Source organism: Sciurus carolinensis, chromosome 1 (assembly GCF_902686445.1).
Source record: "Sciurus carolinensis chromosome 1, mSciCar1.2, whole genome shotgun sequence".
NCBI lineage: Eukaryota > Metazoa > Chordata > Mammalia > Rodentia > Sciuridae > Sciurus > Sciurus carolinensis.
This window is the reverse complement of record NC_062213.1, coordinates 202,766,969-202,791,672: the sequence shown is the minus strand read 5'-3', so window position 1 is coordinate 202,791,672 and position 24,704 is coordinate 202,766,969. Positions and strand designations below refer to the sequence as shown.

At 56.0% G+C, this 24,704-nt stretch overlaps 1 protein-coding gene across 5 annotated transcripts in view; it reads left to right on the top strand.

Annotated features, from left to right (window-relative positions):
• Positions 1 to 248: 248 nt before the first annotated feature.
• The window catches only part of Spsb1 (splA/ryanodine receptor domain and SOCS box containing 1), a 62,306-nt gene continuing 37,850 nt past the window's right edge, over positions 249 to 24,704 (top strand). For 2 of the 5 annotated variants that reach the window (XM_047519586.1, XM_047519590.1), the window contains exon 1: positions 249 to 457. The gene's annotated coding sequence lies outside the window, so the exon portion shown is untranslated. Of the gene's footprint in view, positions 458 to 4,938; positions 5,062 to 18,702; positions 18,919 to 24,704 lie in introns of those variants that run through there. The other 3 variants (XM_047519600.1, XM_047519607.1, XM_047519615.1) reach the window with 3 other exon arrangements.

Genomic DNA, 24,704 nt, shown 5'->3' with positions numbered 1-24,704 from the left:
GGCCGGGGGGCAGGGCCGCGGCCTCGGGCGGCCAAGGCGGCCTCCGGGAGGGGGCGGTCCAGCCAGCGCCGGGCACGTGACGCCCTCAGTCCCGGGCCCAGGCCCGCCCGCCGCACCCGCGCGCCCAGACCGCGGCGCAGCGCTCAGCCAGGGGCCAGGGACGAGGCGGGGCGGGAGGCCCCGCCCACGCCCCGCCCTCGGGCCCGCCCACGGCGCTTTCCCCGTTTTTCACTTTAAAGCCATCCGTTGCTTTTTCGCCTCAGCACAGAAGTCGCGTTCGGGCAGCCAGCGCGCTCGCAGCAGGAACAGGCTCCAGGCGCTGGCGCCGGGGCCGCGGGGAGGAGGCGACTTCGCTCCCTGCGGCGGGCGCGGCCCGGGCGCCCCGAGCCTCCTGGGTCCCGGAGAGCGGCGGCGGCCTCCCGGCGCGCGGTAGGCAGCGCCCGACACCGAGGACCCGGTGGGTGGGCGCGCGGCCCGGGCACTGGAGACCGGGTGGGGGTGCGCTTGGGGATCGCGACACTGGAGTACCGACTGGGCGGGCGCGGAGCAGAGCACAGAGGACCAGTGCGCGTCCGGGCTGGGGACCGAGCTGCGGGCGCGGGGAGCATGGCCACTCCCGCAGTGGCTCCCGGAGCCCTACTCTTGCCGCGGGTCCCGGGAGAGGGGGCCGGGCGCCGCCCAGCGCCGCTGCTGCTGCTGCGGCTGCAGGACCAGGCGGGTCGTGGTGGATCCCGGGTCCCACCGAGACTGGGAGAGGGTCCGGGCGGCAGCGGGAACCGTCGCGTCCCGGGATGGAGCCTCGGCAGCTGCAGACCTACAAGGGGTCCGGGGCGTGCGGCTGCCCCTTCCGACCTCTGTGTCGGGGCGCCCCAGGACCCCAGCTCCAGAGACTCCCTGAGGCCGAGGAGGGGGCATGCGCCCGGCCCCTCCAGCACCGGGGCCCACGCGACCCCGCTCCGCTAAGTTAGTTTCGCTTTTCCCGCGTTCGGACCGGGATTTGCTTCGCGGACCAACTGACCCCTCCAAGCTCCTCCGCCCCGCTCGCAAGCGCCTACCCCGGGGAACCCGCGGGGCGACACCGGGACGGCGCCACCCGCCCCGCCGCGGTGGAGCCGGTGGAGCCGCGCGGCTTCTCCCGGCAACGAAGGGAGAGCCAAAGGGTTATGTCAGGAAATCGATGAAAACAAAGTCAAAAGCAGCCTGAGTCCGTGGGTGGAACCGCGGGGATGGGTCACCCCAGCGCCAGGGGTGTGTGCGGGGACTTGTTACTTGTCCTGTTCAAGTGATGGAGGATGGCAGGAGCCCGAGATGATGACTGCGAATGGTGCCCATGAGGCTGCTGTTCTCCCAGGAAGTTGTGTGTGTGTGTGTGTGTGTGTGTGTGTGTGTGTGTGTGTGTGCGCGCGCGCGCGCGCGTGTCTGTGTTGGGAGGAGCGTCCCTGAGTGTGTCTGAGTGGATGAGTGTTTGTATGTGAGTGTGTCAGTGTATCTTTGTGTATGTGTGTCTCTGCGTTTTCCTGAGTGCCTCTAAGTGAGTTTGATTCTGGGTGGGCCCATGAGCTTATTCCCGTGGCATAATATGTGGTTATGTGAGTATGTTGTGTCTGTGTGTCTGTGTCCGTTGTGTCTGTGTCCATTATGTTTCTGTGAGTGTGTGTGGCATGACTGTATCTTTTTCCCCCTTTAGTACTGGGGATTGAATTTGGGAGCTGGGGGATTCTACTGAGGAAGGATCTAAGAAATTTTTTTTTAAAAAGTTAAAAACGGGATATAAAGGAAGGACAAAGAATTAAAATGGGAATGGAACTTACGGGGGCTTTACCATTGAGCCACATCCACAGCCCTTTTATTTTTTATTTTGAGACAGGGTCTCCAAATTGCTGAGGCTGATCTCAAACTTGAGATCCTCCTGCCTCAGCTTCCCAAGTTTCTGGGATTACAGGTGTGCACACCACCATACCTGGCAAGGAAATAAATTTTAATTCAGAAGTTCCACATTATTTTTCCATGTTTGTCACTCCCCAAACCAGTCTCTCTCCCAGGCCTATTACTCCCAAATTCCTGGGAAATCTGTAAATCTGCCTGAGCAATTAACCCCCCTATAGATTGAGAGATGCAATATTTTGTTGAGAAACCTCCAGTGTAGGGGACTTTCCAGTGCTACCCACTGGTCAGATAATGAAGACCACCTCACCCTGAGGATCCCGAGACTGACCGGTCCACTGTAAATCATCTCAGGATCACTAGACTGATATCAATCCTCCATACCTTCCCATGCCTACCCTCATCAAGTTTTCTGTAAAAGAAGAGGTAGGAATCCCTAAAATGTGTCCCTCATCCTCCAGATAGCCTGCCTTCTCCCTTGAATGCATTTTCATTGCTTTAGCTCCCAAGTCATCTCTCTTGAGAGCCTGTATTCTCCCTTGAATGAGTATCTGCTTTCCTAAATAGACCTCTGTCTATGTCCCTGACTGGCGTGTGCTGAAATTCTTTCCCATCATGTAAGGCAAGGACCCCTGCTGTTCCTGAGTCCAGTTCCCCCTTCTCTCAAGGACTCTTCTCCACAGACACCTTTTCTCCTGTGACATTGCCACTGAGGTACATCCCCAGACTGGCCTTGGACTTGTGATCCTTCTGGCTGCCGAGTAGCCAGAATTACAGGTGTGTGCCACCACGCCCCATGTGTGTCTGTGAATATGTCTCTGTGTGCATCTGTGTGTGCGTATGAGTGAGGGACTGTGTGTGTGTGCACGTGCATGCCTGTGCGCGTGCATGCGCTATGGTGACCCCTCAGTGGTGCCACTGTTCCTGAGAGCTGCTTAGCTTGACTTTCCTTGCTTGGTTCTTGAAAGTGGCTGTGCTAGACCACCGGCAGCCCCCCCCCACGGGGGAAGCCCCTGCTGGTGCCAACCAGGGAGGCCTTAGGCTCTTTTTCTTTTCCTTTCTCGTTTTCTCTGCAAATGAACTGTTCAGTTTGGTGGTGAGTTGGCAGGGAGTGCTTCCTGAGTGAGTAATATTTAATTAAACACTCCAGCCGGTAGCATCAGAAACTGGTCATGAGTTGAGTTTTAACAGGTGTTCATGGTAAGAGTGCCATCCCACATGACTAAGGTTTGATGTCCTTGGAAGAATTTTCTGTCCGGGGGCAGGACGGCTGTGTGTGGGGGGGGCTTCATCCCCGGTTGTTGGGTGTGAGGAGAGCAGTAAGCACAGAAGGAGAGAGTGGGGGCTGCTTCTTCTTCTGTGCCCGGCACCTTCCTAACTTCTGCCTCTAGGAGGCAGAAGTTTCTAGATGAAGCACTAGTGGTATAGGTGGCAAGGAATCATTGAGTTAGGGGAGGCCTACGTTACTTTAGGGGAGCCCTACATTTCTTACAGGCATCCACTTAGGGCAACCTTTCCCTCCCAGTAGAAGCCCAGAGAGGTTGACTGACTTAACCAAATTGCACAGGCAGGGCTATGGACCCAGACTCCCGAGTTCTGGCTGTTGCTGTTGGTTACTGTCCCCGGCACTGAGGTCATGGGCCAGGCAGCTGCGAAGTGATGGGCTGGATTAGGTCATTGGAGACACTCCTCCTCTTCTACTGCCTTTTTCTTCTGCAGCAAGCACTTTATCCAGTAGATGGGGGGTGGGTTGCAGACCTAGAGGTTTGGAATCTCCTCATGCAGTCACTTTACGGGTTCCTTTTCTTGCTGAGCCTTGCTAATGCCTTAGGAACGGAGCAAGGAGATGCAGTTGCACATTGGCCCCCAGCAGGGAGCAAGGCCTTCGTGGGCTTCAGTGAGTCCTGGGGGACGCCACGGGTCTTAGGAAGGAGTGGTCCTCTGCGCCCGGGTGGTGTCACTTTGGAGCTGGGTGAGGCTGTACTTGGGCTGTTCCAGAAAGGCTGGGCCAACCCTTCAGTGGTTCCTCGGGGCTGCTGTGTGAAACTCGCCCCTTGGAATCAGCACAGATGTTTCATTCCTCCCTGATCCTGGAGGCAGTGCTGCCGCATGCTCGCCCCTGCCCTTGGCCTGCCCTTGGCCTGCCCTCTTCTTGCACCTACCATCTCCTCCCAGGTGGGTGGGAACTTGCAGATTTTTATTTCTTTAACATTCACATTTAGCAAAGCCATTGAATCTGTTTCATCTGGGGATTTTACACCAGTTCTTCTCAAGACATAGGAGGTGACCAGTGTGTGTGCATCGATTTCTATTTTTGTTCTGTAAAGTTATCAGACAGAAGCACAGGTGTGCCTCCATCTGCCTAGGGGTGCGTAGGCCTTCCATTCCCCTCTGAGCCAGAGTGACACAATCCAGACCTAAGGGGACTTCCACTTCGGGCTCTCAATGCAGTGCTGTCCACTTCCGTAGTTATGTCGCTCCCAGTCTATGAGTCCTGCTCCCAGCCAGGTGCCAGGCACTGTGCTGCCAAGGGCTCTGATCTAAGAACCCCAGGCTCTGTGTTCTCCTTCTGTCCACCTTTTCCCACGACAGCGAGTGACCTGGCCAAGGTCTCACTGCCTCTGAGTGGTGGAGCCCTGCCTTCCACCTTGAAGGTGAGGTTGACGCCGAGCCCTCACAGAGGGAGGACTGTGGGACCCGATAGCTCATTGGGGGGGTCTGTCTCATTGCCACTGCCTGGAGCCTTTGGCAGTTCCCTGCTTGTTTTGTGTTGTTATGGTTCCGTTCATTGCCCAACATTAAAAATGATGAGTCTGGAGATCATGAGGGGTACCCCATCAGCAATCGGTATAAGCTGCCCAGAGTTCCCTGGAGACATGGTTGGGACAGTCTGTCAAGGCATGGCCTGGAGGCCTGCCCTGGAGTCTGAGCCTTCTGCAGTGTGGCTTGGGGGCTCGTGGCAGGCCTGGGCGTCAGGGGATGTGGGAATGATCTGTCAACAAGCTCTGGGCTGGACCTCAACCCAAGCTGGTCCCTGTTGAATTTGCTGTGCAGGTGACAGGTCTCTGGAGGGGTCTTGGAGCCTCTGCCCCCTGAGAGCACCTCTTGGAAAGGAAGGAAACAGTGGATGATTTGGCTCCACAATGAAGGAAACTGGGATGTGAACCCCACCCTTGGGTAAGGAATTTAGCTTCCCAGGGTTGGAGGGATCTACCTGTGGCCACCTGCAGCTGCTGGCTCTGCTTCCGGCCTCTCTGGTTGTTAAACCCACACCCTGTGTTGGGAGGAGCTCCTACATCTTCCACTTGCTTTCTGGTCATCCCCTCTCCAGGGAGCAAAGTGGCTTTGCCCTTGGATCACCTCACCCTAAAGCAAGACACAGCATGGGGAGGTGCACAGCACTTCCAAAGAACTTCGTGAGCTTTCTTTTTTGTTTTTTTTATTGGTGCACTATAATTGTATGTAATCGTGGGATTTTTGTGCTGCATCTGCACAGGCTCACAACAGTGTGATGAGTCTCACTCCCTGGTCCTTCCCTTACCCTCTCCTCCCCCGATCTAGTTTTCTAGTTGATACAAGCAGGAACCCAGGAATGTGTGTGGGATTGGATATCGAGTGCGTGAACATGAAGTCGGGTCAGGCTAAATTTATTGATGTTGAGAGTCTGCATTTAATCTTGCAGCCCAGGGAGGAATGAATGAATCCCACCGTTTGGTGAACTGAAGAACATGGATCAAAAGATAACCCACCGTGCATGCGTGGGAGATGCCTGGTCTCCCTGGGTTTGGCCTCAAAGGCTTAGGAGACTAGAATGCTAGAGTGAATTTGGCACTTAAGCCCTACCGACCCCCGCTGGGAGGGTCCAGAAGAGCTCGGTTCACCAGTGCTCTGAGAAATGAATCTGGGTGGGGAGGGAGGCCTGGTGTTCTTGAAGAGCTCTGTGATCTCTTTTCTGTATGCCAGACCTGATAGGGAACTGCAATCATTCAATTAGAAAACCGAAATGCAGTGGGAGTAATTGGATCCTGTAGTGATGGGGCCAAGTGGCGGCCCTCGCCCACCCGAGGCGAGGTGGACGGGATTAGTAATTACCTTCGCGGACAGCGCGGCAAGGCAGCAATCAGGAGTCTGGCTCCTGCAGACCTGGGGCGCTGGGGAGTTAATCATGGTGTTCCTGGATGTGAGATAGACGGGAAGCCTGCCACCCATCTTCCCTGGTCTGTATAAGCAGAAAACTTGCAGGGTGAGTGGACTAAAGTCCGACTCAAACCCAGGAAAAGAGAGAATCGTGGTTCCTCAGTGAGTTCACAGATCTGAGCTGGTGTGTCACCCTCAGCTGCTGGATGACAGGGAGGCCAGGTCCTTTTGAGTTGGGACCCAGCACCCTAACAAAAATTTATATTGTTGTCTTTCCCCCGGCATACCTCGAAGGAACTGATGGCCTTTTACCAGGGGGACTATGCACGGGGAAAGTAAATAATCAGATTTTCTGGTACTACTGGACCCTGGCTCTGAGTTGACATTGGTTCCAGGGACCAGAAATGTCATTGTGGTCCTCCAGCCAGAGACAGACATGGGGATCGGGTGATCAGGAGTCTTAGCGTAAGTCCAACTCACTGTGGGTCTAATGGGTCCACAAACATGTCCTGCGGTTGTTTTTTTTTAGCTCCAGAATACACAAGGGATAGACATGCTTGGGCGACAGGCAGAATCCTGACACTGGTTTTCCAGTGGACTGAGGTCTACTGTGGAGGCAGAGGCCAAAGGAAGCCATCAGAGCCTCTTCCACCTAGGGAGACAGTGCATTCGAAGCCATGTCACACCCCTGTTGGGACTGCAGAGATTAGTGCCACATCAAGGACTTGAGAGGTGCAGGGTGTGCCTCCTACTGCATCCCCATCCAGCCTGCCCATTCGACCAAAGACAGCGAATCCTGGAGAATGATGGTGGGATCCCTTGGGCCCGGCCAGGTGGTGGCTCCAACTGCAGTTGCCCTACCAGTGAACACATGGCCTGGTACCTGGTGTGCAGCTATTTTGATGCTGCAAATGTCTCCTTCTCCAGTCCATGATGGCCGCCAGAAGCAGTTTGCTTTCAGCTGGCCAGGCCAGCAGTACACCTGCACTGTCCTTCTTCAGGGCTATTTCAATTCTCCAGTGCTGTGCCCATTGAATCCACAGGAATCTTGCTCACCTTTCCCCTTCACAGAATATACTGGCCCATTACGTGGATGATGTTTTGCTGATTGAACCTACTAATTAAGAAATAAAAACCACTCCGCACTTATTGGTAAGGGATTTTCATGTCAGAAAATGGTTCTCTGGTGGTTCAAGGACCTTCTACCTGAGTGAAATTTCTAGGGGCCCAGTGGCATGGAGCACATTGAGAGATTCCTTCCAAGCTGAAGGATCAGTTGTTGCACTTGACCTCCTACCCCAGCTGGGAATGAGGCCCAGTGCTAGTGGAGCTATTTGATTTTGAAGCCAGTTCATCCCTCCTTTGGATGTTACTCTAGCCTGTCCCCATAAGCTGCTGGTGTGAGTGGGGCCCAGAACAGGGGAAGGCCCTGTGGCAGGCCTGAGCCACTCTCCAGGCTGCTCTGCCACTTGAACCACTTGATCCAGCAGATCCAATGATGCTTGGAAAGCCGGTGGCAGACAGGTGAATCACAGCCCAGGCCTTTGAGATTTTGGAGCAAGGCCTAGCTATCATCCACGAGCAACTTCTCTTTGAGAGACAGAAGGTGCTAGTGGGCCTTGGTGGAAACAGCCTTTGGCTGTGGGCCAAGTTACCTTCTGACCCAAGCTGCTCATTAGGAATGGGGCATTATCTGATGCAGCAAGGCATAAAGTTGGGTGTGCAAAGTGCACTCCCTTTTATTGGAAGTGCTGTGTACACGATGGGTCCTGAAGGCACAAGTAAGTTAGGTGAAGAGTGGCTCTAATGGCCAGAGTTCCCACTGCCTTTTGCCTCCCGCTCTGTACCTAAAGGGATCATGGTTTTACTGGGAGGCCCCTGAAGGACAGAAGCGAAAGGAGTGGGCAGAACCCTGGGCAGTGAACCGACTGTGTACTTTGCTTGGGAGGAGAAATGGCCCAACATGTGCTTCTGCACTGATTCATGGGCTGTAGCCAGGGGTCTGACTTGGAGGGGACGTGATTGGAAACTCGGTTGCAATGAGTGGACAAAGGATACGAAGATAGTTGTGTCCCATGTGAATGTCCACCAAAAAGGTGACCTCAGTAGGTAAGGACTTAATAATCAGTTGGATAGGGTGACCCATTCCTTCCCCAACCTCCCCTGCCATCAATGGGCTCATGAGCAAAGTGGCTGTAGTGGCAGGGAAAAAGTTGAGTGTGGGCTCAGCAGCACGCACTTCTAGTCACCACGGCTGTGCTGTTAGAGCTCTTCTGGGTGCCCGTAGCAGAGACCAACGCTGAGCCCCAATATGGCACTGTTTCCTGGGATGATCAGCCAGCCACCAGGTGGTATATTGGTTGCACCCCTTCCATCATGTAGCAGGCAGCCTTTTATCCTTGCTGAACTAGGTTCTTGTCCCGGGAATGGATTTTCCTGTTCACACGAGGCTCCTGCCAGTACTCCCATCTGCAGACTCACAGAAGTCCTTGTCCACTCTCGTGGTATTCTGCATGACATTGCTTTACTTTACAGCCAAAGAAGTGTGGCACTGGGCTTATGAAGCTCATGGGATTCATGGGTCTTACCATGTCCCCAGCAACTGGCTCAATAGAATGGTGGAATTTGAAAACATAGTTACAGTGACAAGTAGGTGGCGATACCTTGCGGGACTGAGGCAGGCCATCCAAAAGGCTGCGTGTGCTCTGAGTCAGTATCCATCACGTGGTGCTGTTTGTCCCATAGCCAGAGTTCATGGGTCTGGGAAGTGAGGGTGGAGATGGGAGTGAACTGGCCATTACCCCTAGTGACCCACTAGCAACGTTTTTGCTTCCTGTTCCCATGATGTGTGCTCTGCTGGCCAGAGGTCTCTTCCAGAGACAGGAGTGCTTCCACCAGGAGACACACAATGATTCCATTGAAGTGGGAGTTAAGACAGCCCTTCGACCTCCATGTGCTCCTTGGGCCTTGAGTCAGCAGGTGGAGAGTCAGGGTGTGGACTGGGGTGACTGATCCAGACCACCAAGGGGCGTTGGACCACTGGCCCACAATGGAGGCAAGGAAGAGTGCCTCTGGCATACGGAGGTTCCTTGGGCGTCTCTTAGCACTGCTAATCATGTCCCATGATTTAGGTCAGTGGGAAACAACCCCCCAACCCTGTAGTGGCTCAGAGCCTTCAGGAATGAAGGTTTGGGGTACCCAGTCAGGTCAAGATCATGACCTGTGTAGGCACCAGTAGCAGGGAAAGGGAGTACAGAATGGGGAGAAGAAGGTGGCTGTAAGTCCCACTGCAGCCGGGGACCAGTTGCAGAGACCAGGGCTGTCATGGCCCTGCGTACTCCTTCCTGCTTCTTTAAGGCTTTCCTCTCTTACCATTCCCATGTGACAGAAGATGTGGTGGCGATTCTGTTCAATCATGGTTACTTTCACATCCTAGTGTTTTGGTTAAGGTCATCAGGAGAGGAGTAAACACCACTTACCTCCTCCTCTGGGGAGGGCACCGTTGCATGTTCTGTGGTATGTGGGACAGTCATGTCGTGCTTAGTGGAACCATGGCCACACTCTTGTCTTTATTTGGAGAATAAATAGGTTTGAGGAGATGTGGTGGATGCCAATTGAGAAGGGGTGGACTTAGAATGGTTGATTTGAGGCATTAGTTTGACTGGACTAAGGGGTACCCAGTTGGCTGGTAAAGCATTAATTATTCTCAGTGCTTCGGTAGACCCTGAACCCAGCCCTTTTCTACCGAAATCCAGATAGTTTGGCATTTGATTAGGATGATTGGGCTACCTTAGGTGTGTCTGTGAGGGTGTTCCCAGAGGAGGTTGTGGGAGAGTGGAGGACTGAGTGGGCAAGACCAGCCCTTAGTGTGGGTGGGTGGACACCATCCAGTCATCTAGGGGCCCAGATAGAACAAAAAGATGGAGGAGAATTGTCTTCATCCATTTCCTTTTATGATAACTAAACACCCAAGACTGGGTAATTTACAAATAGCAGAGGTTTATTTAGCTCATGGTTCTGGAAGCTGGGAAATAAAAATTATGGTGATCTGCTGGCATCTGGTGAGGGCCTTCCTGTTGCATCCTAACATGGTGGAGGACATCACATGGCAAGAGAGAGCAAGGTGCTGCTTTGGATCTCTCCTCCTCCTCCTCCTCTTTATAAAGCCACTAATGCCATGGGGCTACATCCTCATGACCTCCCCTAACCCAAATGACCTCCAAAGGCCCTGGCTCCAAGTAGTGTTAACATGAATTTGGAGGTTAAGTTTCCAACATAAGCCCTTTGGGAAAACACTTCCAAACCACGGCAAAGGGTGTTCTGCTCTGTCTTCTGGAGCCGGCACACCTTTTTCTCATGTCCTTGTGTGTTAGAACTCCAGGTTCTCTGGCCTTTAGATTCTGGGGCTCACACAGTCCCATCTCCCTGCAACTCCCTGGCTCTTGAGCTCTGGGGCTTTCAGGTTTAGACTGTGTTACGTTGCTGGTTTCCCTAGTTCGGAGACTTTCAGACATGGACTGGCCCATACTACTGGCTTCTCTGACTCTCTCCAGCCTGCAGACGGCCACTTGTGGGTCTTCTCGGCCTCCATATCATGAGCCAGTTCCCCCATTAAATCCTCTTTCATTTACCTCTCTGTCAGTCTCTCTGGAAAGCTGTCATGGAGACCTTAAGAATCTGGTGAGGAAACTGGAGCTGGAAGGATGGGGGAGGTGCCAGGGCACAGCCCTGACCTGCCAGTTGGGATGGAATCTGGAAGCACGTTGAGGTGGCGTGGGCAGGCTTGGGCAACTGTTCGAATGTGAGGCGTAGAGAAGGGTGAAGCATTGCAGAGGTCTCTGAGGAGCTGCTGGTTTAAAGGTCTTAGCGTCTGAAGACCCTGGCGTGAGGGCTGGGGAACTAGATACATAGAGGTGCTCTGAACCTGTCCTAAATGGAAGTGACCAAGTGGACACGTCCAGATGACAACTAGGCCTGTTGCTGGAGAGAGTTCTGGGCTAGAGACAGGCACTGGAACCTTCTTTCCAAGGAAGCCAATACTTCAGCAGAAGAGTGTGTGACATGAGACAAGACAGCTCAGGGATGGAACTTCCTGGTTCTTGGCATTTTCCTCTGGAGCTAGGACAGAGCCCTTCTTAGCTCCATGTATAGGGAGAGGCCACCTCTGCCAATTATGTGACACTCGTACCTGGTCTCTCAAGGTGGGTGCCATGGTGCCCTAGAGCCATCTGGGAAGGCCTCCCTTGGTTTACAGTTTTATGCTTTTCTCTCTCTCTCTCAAATTGTAGTAAAACACAAATAATATAAAATTTACCACCTTAACCATTTCCAAGTGTACAGTTCAGTGGCATTAAGCACCTTCACATTGTTATGTAACTATCACCACCAACCATCTCTAGAACTTTCTATCTTCCCAATCCAATACTGTGTCCCCACTGAACCCTGACTCCCCAGCCCCCTCCCCCAGCCTCTGACACCACCATCTTATGCCCGTGTGGACATATTTGTCTACATTGGGCCTCTCAGACGTGTGGAGTCACGCAGTACCTGACCTTTGTGCATGACTCCTTGCACTTAGCACGGTGTCCTCCTTGTCCATCCGTGTTGCAGCACATGTCAGCTTTTCCTTTAGAAGGAAGGATACATTGCTTTTGCTTATCCACTCATCTGTTGATGGACACTTGGTCTCTTATGTTCCCCACCCGCCCCGCAAGAGTGGCTTCATCTTGTGCTTTTAAGGACCTGCTGGGGAAATGGGCTTGTGGGAGCCAGTAGGGGCCCAGCAGCCATTTCATGAGTGGATACCCCATGGCCCTTGGCCACTGACCCCCCAAATGTATTACTGGGTGAGAGGAGTAGCACCCCCACCACCCAGCCACCATCCAGCCTCCAATCCCAGGTCTCCGGAGTGTGGTCAGCACGTCTGGTCTCCACTTCCTTATGTCCCTGGCCCTGCTAGGCCTCTCCAGCAGCCCCTGTCACCAGAACTGCTCAGTGGCAGCCACTGAAGACCCGTGCACACTGCCCAGTCACGGCTCTTCTCAGCTCGACCACCCCTCTGCTGGCTGCTGTCCTCACCCCTCCCCCTCCTCTGCCCCTCTTTGCACTCTCAGCCCACCTTCCTCCTCTCGAGGGTCCTGCTCCTCCTGGTGGTCTCAGTCATCATCACCTGTGTTCTGCTGACCCCAACTCTGTCCCCAGTACAGATGTCCCCACCCAGCTCATTCTGTGCCCACCAGCCCAGCTTCCTCACCCTTTTCTGTGGGCTATCCTGCAAGCCCCTCTACGGTGCTCTGCAATGAGCTCATTCCCTGCTGTCAGTGACCCAGCCACATGCATGTCCCCTCCGAGCACCATGCAGGGTGTGGACACCACAGGACAGTGGAGAGCAGACAGGGCCTATAGCCAGAGGCTCCCAGCTGGACCCTGGGGATAGTCCCTTGTGGGCTCAGGGGCCTTGCAGCTAGGCTGGGCTTCCTTTCCTGTGGTGTGGTGTGTCTGCCACCTCCTGGGGTGGCTTGGAGGTTTCAGGGAGGTGACGTGCGTCAGCGCTGGCCACAGCGCACAACTGCAGTGGGTGTTTGGGGCTCTGGCCCTCCCCAGGCCTCCCTCCCCATGGACTTGACGGCCCGGGTGTCAGCCTCAGCTGGAATTTCCTCCAAGCCCCTGTGGGAGGTCAGGGACTCCAAAGGAGCCTCCTCGGGAGCTGTTCTTGGACCCCTTGTCGCTCATTCTTGCATTCAAACATTTACTGAGCACCTACTGTATGCAGTCAGTTTGCTGGGGCTGTGGAGACGAAGAGTGGAGTGGGATCTTGCTTGCAGAGATCAATCAATGTATCAGGAGAGACAGGATCATTTCTGGTGACAGTGATGCCCAGAGTGCCCTGGGGACATGGACAGGGAGACACTGGGGAGAGGAGAAGCAGATGCTGCTGTGTGGGCATGAAGTCTTCAAGGTGTCTATGGTACCCCAAGGTCAGGTGTCACCCCATTACGGATGTGAAATTTGGGACTAATTCGGGATCACCTGGTTACCCAGGGGAAGAGCCAGGAACCACCACAGCTTGGCTCCTGGTGGACACCTTGACCTATCCCTGCCACAGAAAAGGAACAGGAAGAAACGAGTGGTTGAAGAGAGGGTCAGCAAGACACGTCACATTCAGCAGCCTGATGAATGGGATGGAGGGGACTGAGGAGTGGCCTGGGAGTGGGAGACTCCCGGAGTCCTCCCTGGGATTCGTGGATCACTGGAATGATTCTCTCTCAATCCCTCGTTGAAGCCCGACGACTTTTTCTTGCCTTCTCCCCCGATGCGTGGTCAGCATTTAGCCCAGGGGTTCACTTCCCATCTCCTGGGAAGAGTCCTTGCCTTTATTGGGCCCTGCCAGGCCTCCAGTCCCCAAGTGTTTGCTGTGTGCCAGGCACTTGCTTGACATCATCAGTCGGTTTCTTGTCCTAAAGCCCCGAGAGGCAGATGAAAAAAGTGAGCTTCAGAGACGCTGAAGCTGCAAGAGGTGTGCGTGTTGGAAGGCCCGCCGGGCTTCCCGGTGACCACTGGACCCACCAGCATCATTGAGTGATGTTTCCCGTGTTCTGGGGACAGGTTGGGAGGCAGCCCAAGGCCCTCGAGAGACAGTGATCCAGCATGTGTGTGCAGGGGGTGACGGCGAGCTGCCAGGGTGCTCTGGGCATGCATGGGCACAGGGCCTTCAGGAGGATTCCTTTTGGCTGGGGGGTTGCAGAGTTGGGGGCTGGAAGCCTGGCTGTCAGGAGGGGGACCTGGGAAGACTGAGGGCTATATCAAATGCCAGGCAGGGGCTGTCAGTTAGAACAGGGTGGCCTTGCGTCCCTCCTCCACCATTTACCCCCCCAAGTTATTCCTGAGATGCATGGAGAATCTAGAACGGTTTTTTCTCAATTTGTCTGTGCTTCCTTGCATTTAAAGCTCGGTAACTAGAGGCCCCGGTCGGTGTTCCTTAGGAGACCCAAGTCCACTCCCTTGTCCTTTCCTCTGGCCCCTGAGGGGACTCTCCCAGGCAGATCATTGATGTCTGCTTGGCGGCTTGGCTGAGGGTCTGCCTGAGGCACCTGGTGTCTGGGTGGCGGTATTGCTCTGTTGCCCTGAATCTTTCCTTGCGGATGGGCGTGGTGATGGACACTCCTGCGCCTGCCGTGGGAAGGCCACAGAGAAACAGCCTGTTAGATGGATCCCAGGAAACCCCATGCGAACCAGAGATTTCAGCACAGGAGTCAGAAAGGTGGATCTCGCGGGAGACCAGGTGCTCCCGTCATGTGCTCGGGAGCATCCGGGTGTTTCTGGGAATCAGAACTGTGTTTCTGGATCCCTCTGAAGACCAGGGGCAGGAGGAGACCCAAGAGCGTTTCTCTTTGTACAGGGTCTTCTCTGATGAGAAAGGTCGCCTGATGTCTGCAAAGCTCAGAGAAGCCATCCTGAGGCGCAGCCTGCGTGTTCAGTTCACTGGCATCGTCTGTGAACTGCTTGGAAGTGTCGGGGTTCCTCTGAAAAGACTTCCTCATCTTTGGGGAAATGTGATGTCCAAGAAGAGATTCCCCCTCTCCGGTTTTATCCTGTTGGGCCAGTTTTGAGCAGCTTCACAGGGCCAGGTCCTTCTCTTGCCTCTGCCTCTTGCCCTCCAGGGTCCCTCAAAGCCAGTGCCCAGTCAACCCCAGCCCACACTCAGAGCTGGCTGGGTGGCTCAGGATGAGGTTTTTTCTTGTTGTTGTTTTAAATTTCTTTTTTCCTTTTTCTTTTCTAAGTCCCTTCATCATTCAGCCTCTGTTCCCTGAATGCCGGCTCTGTCCTGGCTGTCACGGTGCCTCCTCTGAGAGAGATGCCCAGACGGGCTGACCCGGAGGCTGCGTCTGAGCCGAGTCCTCACCATGACTGGGTTTCTTTCTTCCCCTGATGTGTCTCGCCACAGCTGAGGTTTTGCTCTGCTGTCAGTTTGTGTATTTTTATGATGGAAAATTTCAAACACAGACAAGAGCAGAGACTGGTATCTTGAATCCCAGGCCCTGATCACTCAGCATCAAGGATTGCTGCTCAGTCCCTTGACCCTCTACTATGGATGGAGCATCCTTCTTTCTGGAAAAATCCATCAGGCTTAGGAATAACATTGAAGTCCTAGAAAAGATCAGATGGGGCTCATGGGCTTTGGGGGCAAAACGGAGCTTCCCCAGAATGCCTACCCATTTGGTCCTGGGTTTCCTGCAGAGCCTCAGACCACCATGTTGGAGTGGGGAAGATAGGCCATTTGAACCAGAGTGGCCCTATGTTATTTTAAGAGGGTCTGTATAAGTTTTGACTTTGGGGGAAGCAGTCTGAACTGCTGAGGATAAGTTTGGAGACCCCTCCAGAGGCCATCTGTGTGTGGCCTTCTCCCACCTCCTCCCTGCCCCCACCGTCTCTCAGAAACACTTGCCATGAACTGGTAGGGATTGAAAAGAAATCCAGGATACCAAGGCCAAGCAGGCAGCACCAGGTGTTTCTTCAAGTTACTGGGTGTCAGGTGTGAAATGTGGCTTTACCTACTGGGTTCCAGGCATTTAGGGGTGTGGCCTCTATTTTCTTCCTGGGATGATGGGTTTGGAGCATCCCTGGGGAAAGTGAACTCTCTCTGTGGTCTGCACCCTGTGTCACCCCAAGTCAGATGAACTAGCGGTGTTTGGACAAAGTGAAAAGCAGGCTGGTTTTCTGCCTTCCTTCGGCCAGCCTGCAGATCTTGAGATCCAGGGACTCTTGAGAGGAAGGAGTGTGTGTCCTGGACAGTTGTCCCTGTCCTCTCTGGCCCTATCTTTCTCTCTGGACTTCTTACAAGACAAAACCTGGAGCGCCTGACCTCACTCGATATTATAGGCAGTGCAGCGCTATCTCTTCTGGCATCAGAGTGTATGCAGTGGGAGCCGATGCAGGAGTCATGTGTTACCGAGGTGTAATTCACATGCCACACGGTCACCTGCTATACGTGTCCACGTCGAGGATTTTTGGACACGGGCACAGTCAGGCAGCCCCCGAGCCCTGCCTTGGATTTATTTCTTCTCGTGACTGCAACATGCCCTACAGGTGGGGACAGGAGTGGCTGGGGGACAGTTCTCCCAAGTTCTGTAAGTGCCGGGAGCAATTCAGGAGGCACCATCACGGTGTGTTGGACAAGCAGCTCGCGAACTGAATTTTGGAGTGATTGGCTGATGAAAGTGGAGTGGTTTTGGATAGCACCTGAGGAAAGCTGCCCCAGTGCACTGTGGTCCCGTGTGGAGGCCGTGGAGGTCAGGCACCCGGGGCAGCGTGTACCAGTTGTCCAGAGCCAGGCCCAAGGCTCCATGTGTCCGTGGTGGGCCACCTGTCCTTCAGAAACAAGGCCGGTTTGCTCGGTGTGCACGGAGTGCTTGTACATGCTGTGACTCTTCTAGGCCCTCGGCCTCATTAGCTTATGTCCTGCTGCCAAGAACCCTGTCAAGCGGGGACTCTGGGGTCCATTTTACAGATGGGAAAAGTGAAACAAAAAAAGTCAAATGTGTTGTCTGAGGTCACACAGCCAAGAAGTCAAGCTGTGCTTCCAACTTGTCCACATAGCCCCCGAGCTGAAAGGGGTTCAGGATCTGGGATGGGGAGGGGCAAGAAGCAGAGGCCACTGCAGTGCTGGGCAGCCTTAAGTCCTGGACGGGGTGTGCCTTCCCAGTGGAGGGAAGCCTTAGCCATAAGGAGAGGGTGCTGGCCAGTGCCAGGCATGGGTCCCAGGGTGCACTGAGGAGCGTCCAGCTCACCTGTGGTCCCAGGGTGCATTGAGGAGCGTCCGGCTCACCCACCGCTGTGCCTTGGGAACTGGCCCTCAGCAGGTGCTCGTGCTGGTTGAATGAATGAAGAAGGGGGTCGTTGGAGAGGTGGGAAAACTGGAGAGCCTGTCTTGCACTGTCCCCCTCAGGAGGGACCACGGCAACCGGAACTTGCCCACCCTCTCCCCCCTCCCGTGTCCACCAGACATTTCAGTGTCTCTGCTGGGCTGTGAATGGATGCAGCCGTGTTCCAGCGAGCCCTTCCATCCCCTCCCAAATACTCAAACCAGCTGGCTGACTGGGAAGTCTGGGGTCCCGGAAGCCACCCCAGAACCCCCCTGCTGGGTGCCACTCACCCGCACCTCCACTCTCCTGCAAGCCAGGCGCGCGAGCCAAGGCACCGTCGGTGCTCCCTCGCCAGGAGAGGGGGCGGCCAGGGCACGCAGCGGCAGCTCCTGGGACACATGCCCCGCTCTTCGTCTAGGAAATCCCATACAGAATTTCAGAAGGTGGCAGCTTCACCTGGGGCCCCTCCAGCAGCCTGGGAGAGGGTCCTCTCACATCGTCTTGGTTTCCTCCAAGGAGAATCAGCCTTTCGCCTAAGACTTTAATTACCTTCCCGAGGGACACTTCCTGTGGATATTTCTAGTAGCAAGTGACTGAGGCCGTGCTCCTAGATAAAATTAGGGTTTTAAACTGGGTCACAAACTGCATGCTTCAGGAGCCCAGGAAGGAAGACTGTAGTGCAGTGGATGGGGACTGTGGCAAAGCAGGACCTGCATGTCCTCCTGGGGGTGGCCCCGGGGAGTAGAGCCTGCTGATGCCATAGCGTCCTTTCTCTCTCCCTAAGAGACACCAAGAGTCCAGACTTTTAAATGTTGGCAGATAATTCAGTGAGTTTTTAATTTACCAGCCACAACACTGCACTCTTCAACGTAAAATGTCCATGGGATGAATCTGCTCTCAGGAGCAGTCGAGGTGAGCACAGCCAGGCTAAGAGGCCCTGCAGGGTCACACAGCTTGGGCCCAGGGAGGCTGGGACTCCAGCTATTCCTGCCGGCGGTTGGGTTACCGCTGCTCACCTCACCTGACTGTGTGGTGGGTAAGCACAGGGCTGGGGACCAAGACAGCAGATCCCGCTGTGACAAGAGACCCATGCTGGCTCTGAGGGATGGAGCCCTAAGATGGCCCCATCTGCCCATCTCAGCTGTCCTACCCACGGGCACCTAATCAGGAACCATCCTGTGGGTCATCTTGCCTCTTGCAGCTCAGCTCTCCAGCACTCACAGCCAGTGGGGTCTGTCACCCCCAATTTACAGGTGAGGGACTCAACACCTCAGAGGGGTGGATTGGAATGTGGAGTCCTGAGTGGGCGTCCAGCCTCTGGAGGAGGCTCCTCTGCACCCTGCATCTGCATCTGCAGCCCTCAGTGCAGGGCTGCGTTCGAGCTCTGACCCACCGCCAGGCCGTCACCTGCCGTCTGAAGTGCACTGTGAGTGGGCCGGCGGGGAGGCGGGGGCCTCCAGGCCTCTCCTGGGTGGGGACTCAGGAGCAAGGCAGCCCCACCTTCAGGAGCGCTCTGCTCACAAGGTTGCTGACTAATTCTCTTTGCAAACGGCTCAGTTTCACATGCTCGCGTTTCCAGTAACTACGTGGGTGGATTTGTTTCGTTTAAGGGGAAAATAAAACAAAACAAAACATGGAGGGGTTTTCTTTCCCAAGAAGAGGACTCGCTAATTATGGGTTTAGCGCGTGCGGCTCCGGGCACCCTGGTGCAGTTCTGCAGCCAGCGGGGCCTCTTGGCAGACGGGCTCTGAGGGAGAAATCGCTTAGTCACTTACGAGCAGGACCAGGTGCTGGAGGTCAGGGAGGTGGAGGGGCTGTGGAGGCTCGGTGGCCCTGTCCTGACCAGGGAACGATAGTGGCCCAGTGATCTTTCCGGTCAGCCTTGCTCCGGTCAGGCAGGGGACAGTGAGCTGGGTGAAGAGGAAGGTGCCAGGTGAGACAGCTGGCCTCACCCATCTGAGGCTCATAGGCACCCCAGGGACCTGACCTGGCAAGGAAATGGTGCCCAGGCACGTTGGGTTCTGCTGGAGAAGAGGTGAGCGCCCCAGGGGCAGGGTGGGGCGATCGTGTGTGTGTGTGTGTGTGTGTGTGTGTGTGTGTGTGTGTGTGTGTGTGTGTGTACGCGCGCGTGCGCAGGCGTGTGCATGTGCTCGTGAGCTCACACAGCTCCTCCAGCTGACAGCACACTGGTTGGGCCCGGGAACTAGCCAAGCAGAGCAGACTTTGTCCTTGTCATTGGGTGGATCAGTTGCTGGGTAGTGAGGGGACAGAGCTGGGGCTTGGCTGATGGGCAGGGGAGGGGGTGAGCAGGGCCCTCCCACAGGTATGGGAGGAGTCTGGTGTCCTGGAGCCCGCCGTCCCGCCTCAGATGCAGCCAGCCTGTTCGGGACACCTCCGGCAGCATGTCCCTCTGTAGCAGGCGGCTCTTCTCTGGGGGAGGCCCTTCGGGAGGCCGTGCTTGCTCTGGGTGTGGGGGCTGAAGCGGTTCCAAGCCTGGCTGGGAGTCCGAGGGAGGTGGCTGTAGCCCTGTGCTGGTTCTTCCTGCCTCTGGGACCAGGGTGTGCTCTTCACCTCTCGGAGCCCATTTCCCCCAGGGAGTGCGGGTGTGAGTGCCCACGGAGAGGAGGAGGTGCCGCAGGTGGGCTCCCGGTTGTCCCTCTGGGTACTGAGATCCGGGCCCCAAGTGTGCTGTAGGATTTATGCTCCTCAGTCCTGGCCTTTGAGGGTTTGCTTCCCCTGCTCCCTGGAAGGGAAGAGGGCTGGTCACAGATTACTTCCAAATGCAGTGACCCTGGGAAAGGGCAGCACACTGAAGAGAGGCCCGGAGAGTGCTGTGGGGTCGGGTTTACTCGAGGGCTCTGGAGGGTTCCTTGGGGTCAGGTTTACTCAGGAGGGCTCTGGAGGGTTCTGTGGGGTCAAGTTTCCCCTGGAGGGTTCTGTGGGGTCAGGTTTACTTAGGAGGGCTCTGGAGGGTTCCATGGGGTCAGGTTTACTCAGGAGGGTTCTGGAGGGTTGCATGGGGTCAAGTTTCCCCTGGAGGGCTCTGGAGGGTTCTGTGGGGTCAGGTTTACTCAGGAGGGCTCTGGAGGGTTTCATGGGGTCAGGTTTACTCAGGAGGGTTCTGGAGGGTTGCATGGGGTCAGGTTTACTCAGGAGGGTTCTGGAGGGTTCCGTGGGGTCAGGTTTCCTCTGGAGTTTCTAGGAAGTTGGGGTTTACTTAGCAGTGGCCCTGGGAAGGCTTTCTGGAGATGGTGACGCTGATGCTGGGCTTGAGGTGTGAGGATTGCAGAGGACCCAGGAAGGGGAGACGGGGAGAGCCCTGTCACGGGTGGAAGGCGGTGTGAATGAAACCCGCCTGCAGCTCTGCTAGGTCCCGGAGTTAACAGCCGATGCTTAATCAATGTCATTATCAAAATCAGCGTGGCTCCGGGCTTTCAGTTTAGGTTTTTGAGAGGAGGGTTCGTGGAGGGAGGACGAGGGTGGGAGGAGGGATTTCCAGGCCAACAGGTAGGAAAAGAGTTCAGAGTCGGCCGCAGCTGATTGATGGGGCGAGAGAACTGATTTTTTTCCTGAGCGCCTACAGATGGTGGTTGCTTGGGTGGGAACCTTCTGTTCTCCTTTGCCTTCTAGCTATTCCACATGTTTGTTAAGGGCCCTGGTGTGCAGAGGAGGCAGGGGTAGCCGTGGGCTGTGACAGCCAGGTGGGGACAGGAAGCAGCTGCGCTCATTCCTCCTTTCCAGGCAGTTTGGGGATGCGGATTGTTCTGGGATGGTGTGGCTTGAGGAGCCATGGTGCTTCCTGTGACCCAGGGAGAGCAGGGCTGTGGGTCAGGGAGGACAGCAGGCAGGGCTGGAGGTGGCAAGGACGCCCGGAGGCCATGAGGCACTGGGTCTCCAGCCAGGGAAGCAGCTGGAGGCAGGGGGGCGAGGGGCCCTCCCCACGGGTCCAACTCTGCCCACGCTGGACTCCTGCCTTGGCCTCTCTGCCTTTCTTCCCTTGTCTTCTGGCCCTGCCTGAGGTGGGACAGGCCCTGGCGGGGAAGGGAACAGCATCCTGCCTGGTGGCCAGGCCGCGGGCAAGAAGTTGCCTCTGACCTTCCCTGTCCTCGGCCACCCAGCTCCAGACTTCCCTGGAGGGCCACAACTGGGCCCTGGCCCTAAGCTGGCCACCTGCCTGGGCCCCAGGTCAGAGGCAGCTCCCTTTCCTGCTTAAGAGAGTGGAGAGCACTGAACTTTCAAGCCAACTGGGTCAGACACAGGCAGACAGGGGACAGGGCCAGAGTCCCCTACAAGGGACTCCTGGTGTCTTCACCCCAACTACATTTTCTTTGCCTCCTTCTTGAATTTGCATGACAGAAACTCCCTCCTACAAATATATATGGACACCCCGTGAGTGCCGGGCATTGTCCTAGGCAGGGGGTTGCAGCCGTGAGAAGATAGACCTGCGGGCAATAATCAGCCATCTTGGCTCTGGGGTCAGGCTAGCCCTCAGCATGTCCATGTGTCCACCTGCACTGCCTCCTCTTCCACCCCAGCTGGAGGATGTTAACCTTCAGGACTTTACCTCCTCTCACCTCCCTCCCCTGCCCTACCTAAGGCAGGTGCAGATGCGGGATTCACTTGCCAGTGGGGGCTCTCGAGGGCCTGGGGAGCCCCTTTTCTCTTGGTGTCCCCAGTACACTGGGGATGGGGGGTGTTTGTGCACAGTGCGCCCAGTGTGTCTCATTTATTCCTTGCTACAGGCAGGAGGCACCCATCCACCCACCCCTTTCCATTTTGGAAGTCTTTCCAGCTAAGAGCAGAGGTAGCTGAGGGAGCTGGGTCTGGTCTGCACCCTCAGTGCCGGCCTGCGGGCTTGGCAGGAATCCCAGAGGTAGCAGGAAGCTGTTGAAACGTTCCCCAGGTAGCCACCTCATCTGATCACCGTTAGGTTCCTGATGCCCACCTTGCCTGCTGGCCCAGTGCTCGGTAGGAATTTTGAATGAATGGGTGAGTGGATGAACGAGCTGCCGACCTCTTCGCCAAGGGGAAAGTTGGCATCTTTGACCCAACCAGCTCATGTTTCATGGGCTGTTAACTTTCTCTCTTGGGACTCCATCCACCTGGTTCTGTAGCCCCTGTGCCTAGGACAGTGCCTGATCTGCCGTGGGGGTTGGATTCATTGACTTGGAATGAAAGACTAATTGGCTGGTCATTTTCTAGCTCTTCGTTATGTCACCGATGTTTCTGAGGCCACATCCTCCCAGGGCTGAGTTTAGAGGGGTGGAGTTTCAGTGTGCTCTGTTCATGACAGGAAGGACTGAACCCCCTGTGTTCTAGGGGAAGACCCTTCCTTCCCCTCCCCTTGAAATCGGCATCTTGCTTCTCTGCCGCATTCACAGCTCTGAATTCCTGAGTCCCTGACTCCTGCCCCTCCAGGCCAAGGCAAGGGGAGTGACCCTGCCCGGGACTTCGGTGAAAGAGGCAGCGTTGTAATTACAGGTGCTGGAAATAGACCTATTTCCTTTCCACCCTCTCCTCCTGCCCCCTCGGAAAAAGAAAACAAAACAAAAGGAAAATTCCTCCAAAAACACTAAGCTGGAAAAAGCTCTTGGGCCTCCTGGTTTAGCCTGCGGCCTCCACGGGCCTTTGTTCGACATTTGCATTCCTGGGGCTCAGTTTGATTTCTGGGTTTGTGGTCCAGAGAGGGCGAAGCAAGAACCCTTTACCAGGAAGGAGTGTGTGTGGTGGAATTCCAAAGGGTGGAGACGGGCCAGGGAGGGTCGTGCTGAGGGGTCTGGGGCCAGGCTCTGAGGAAGCCAGGCTCTCTGCTGGTTCCACTGTGACTGAAAATTGGCACACCGCTTTGCAGGGTCAGGCAGCCAGCATACAGGTGGCAGGTGGCATGTGGGACCTCCCTTGGCCACTCTGATGGTCAGCAGCCAGCAGGAGCCCCTGTCGGAGGGAAGCGCTGTTAGGTCACCAGACAGCCCCGCCCGCCCGCCCGCCCTTCCTGATGCGCTTCCCTTCCTTGTCTCACCCTGTCAGACGTCTGGGCTCGCAGGGAGGTTCCTGAATGGGCCTTGGAAGTAGGTCACTCCCTTCCCGTGCCGCCAGCACTGACCCAGATGTGACCTTCCCTGTGGTGAGGGTGTCTGGCTGTCACTCTTTGATGCTGGCCGTGGACGGGCCAGTCGGCCACCTCTTCCCAGGTCCGGCCTCCGCGGACCTCTCTGCCTCCACCGCCCACCGGCTGTGCTTTCTGTCCGCCCCCTGGCCCTGCTGCCATGTTGGAAGGGGAACTCCATCCTCAGGACCTTCGTTCGGAGTATTCCACCTTTTCCGCTCTCACGAAGAGCCCTGGCGGCTTCAAGTGTCGGATGAAACAGAAGAGTTCCTGCCAGGCCGCTGCTGGGGGCGCTGGGGGCTTGACGTGGCCCCTCTCAGGCCCCCAACCCCTTTGCTTTCTGCAGAATCCCTGGGGTTTTTCCATTTCTTCCCCGGATTATTCTCGAAGCCCTTGCTCAGGACCTGTAGGCAGGGATCTCAGTGGATCTTGGGAGAGGCTGGCCCTGGAGCCCAGGCCAAGGCTGACCCTGAAGGTCAGAAGCTGATGGTGGGCCATCCTGTCCCTCGCCCGGGCCTGGAGCCCTGTCTATGAGAAGTGTCTTAAACGGGGCGTCTTGGAACCCCGATGTGGAAGAAGCAGAGAAGGAAGGACACCAGCCCTTCTCTCTCCAAGGAGATGGTCTCTCTTACATGTGTCTGTTCTTGTGTCTTCGGCACCAAGAGTGAAGTGGGGCAGATTCTGGGGAAATGGCCTTTGCAGATCCCAAGGCCTCTGAGCCGCTGCCGCTGCTGGGTTTCCCAGGCCAGGAGGATTAAGTTTCTGTCGCCATTGCCACCGGCAGCAGGGACTGCGCTCAGAACGTCCCTCTTCCTCCCGGCGGGCCGTGGGAAGATCAGGGGGTCTTTTCTGTAGAAAGCAAAACCAGGGTACAGACCCCAAAGAGGGGCTTACTTGCTGACAGACGCGTCCCTGACCCCCTTGGGGACTGGAGGTAGAGCTGTGCGGCTCCTCCCGGGCACCCTGGGGACCCCATCCTGGTCACAGCTCTTAGGGTTTCTGGTCCATGTCTCCTTTTCTAGGTTTTTGCCCCATATCTTTGTGTGCCAGTGTCTGAACCCACAAATCAGGTGGACAGTCACACGTCGCACTCTTCTCAGCCAGCAGGTTGGGACTTGGTCCTTGTCAGCACGTGTCTATTGCAGCGTGGGCGGGCACACGGGAGGACACACACCGTCCATGGTGTCAATGCGCGGCGCTCCTGTTAGCTGTTGGGGTCGTTCCCTGTGTGGCCCTGCCCCGTGGGCGGCTCTGCTGTGGTCTTGCCCAGCACTCAGTAGGCCCTCCATGAGTTCCGATGGGGAACGGGGAGTCGTCCGGTGCCTGGCTGCACGTCCTTGCTGTCCTCTTGGTGGCCAGTTGCAGAAGGCATGGCAGGGCTGGGGTCCTGGACTCTGCCCACTGAGGAGGCCAGCCAGATGGGGACGAAGCAGGAGTCAAGACAAAAGCCTGTTGTGTCCTCAGAGAAAGCCCAAACCTGGGCTTCCCTGATGCAGAGACGCCGGTGCCCGGCCCGTCTTGTTCCATAAAGAGAACTCTGTGTGTGGCTCCTGGCGGGCGGCGGTGGCTGGCCAGCGTCCCCTGGCGCCCCTTCGCTCTGGGGAGGGCGTGACGGCCTCCGAGCCACAACTCACTGCGGCCATGACTCTCGTGAGTTCTTAGAGCTGACGCCGGGCCAGACGGTGGCACAGGAACACGTCTGCTCCCTGTGCTGT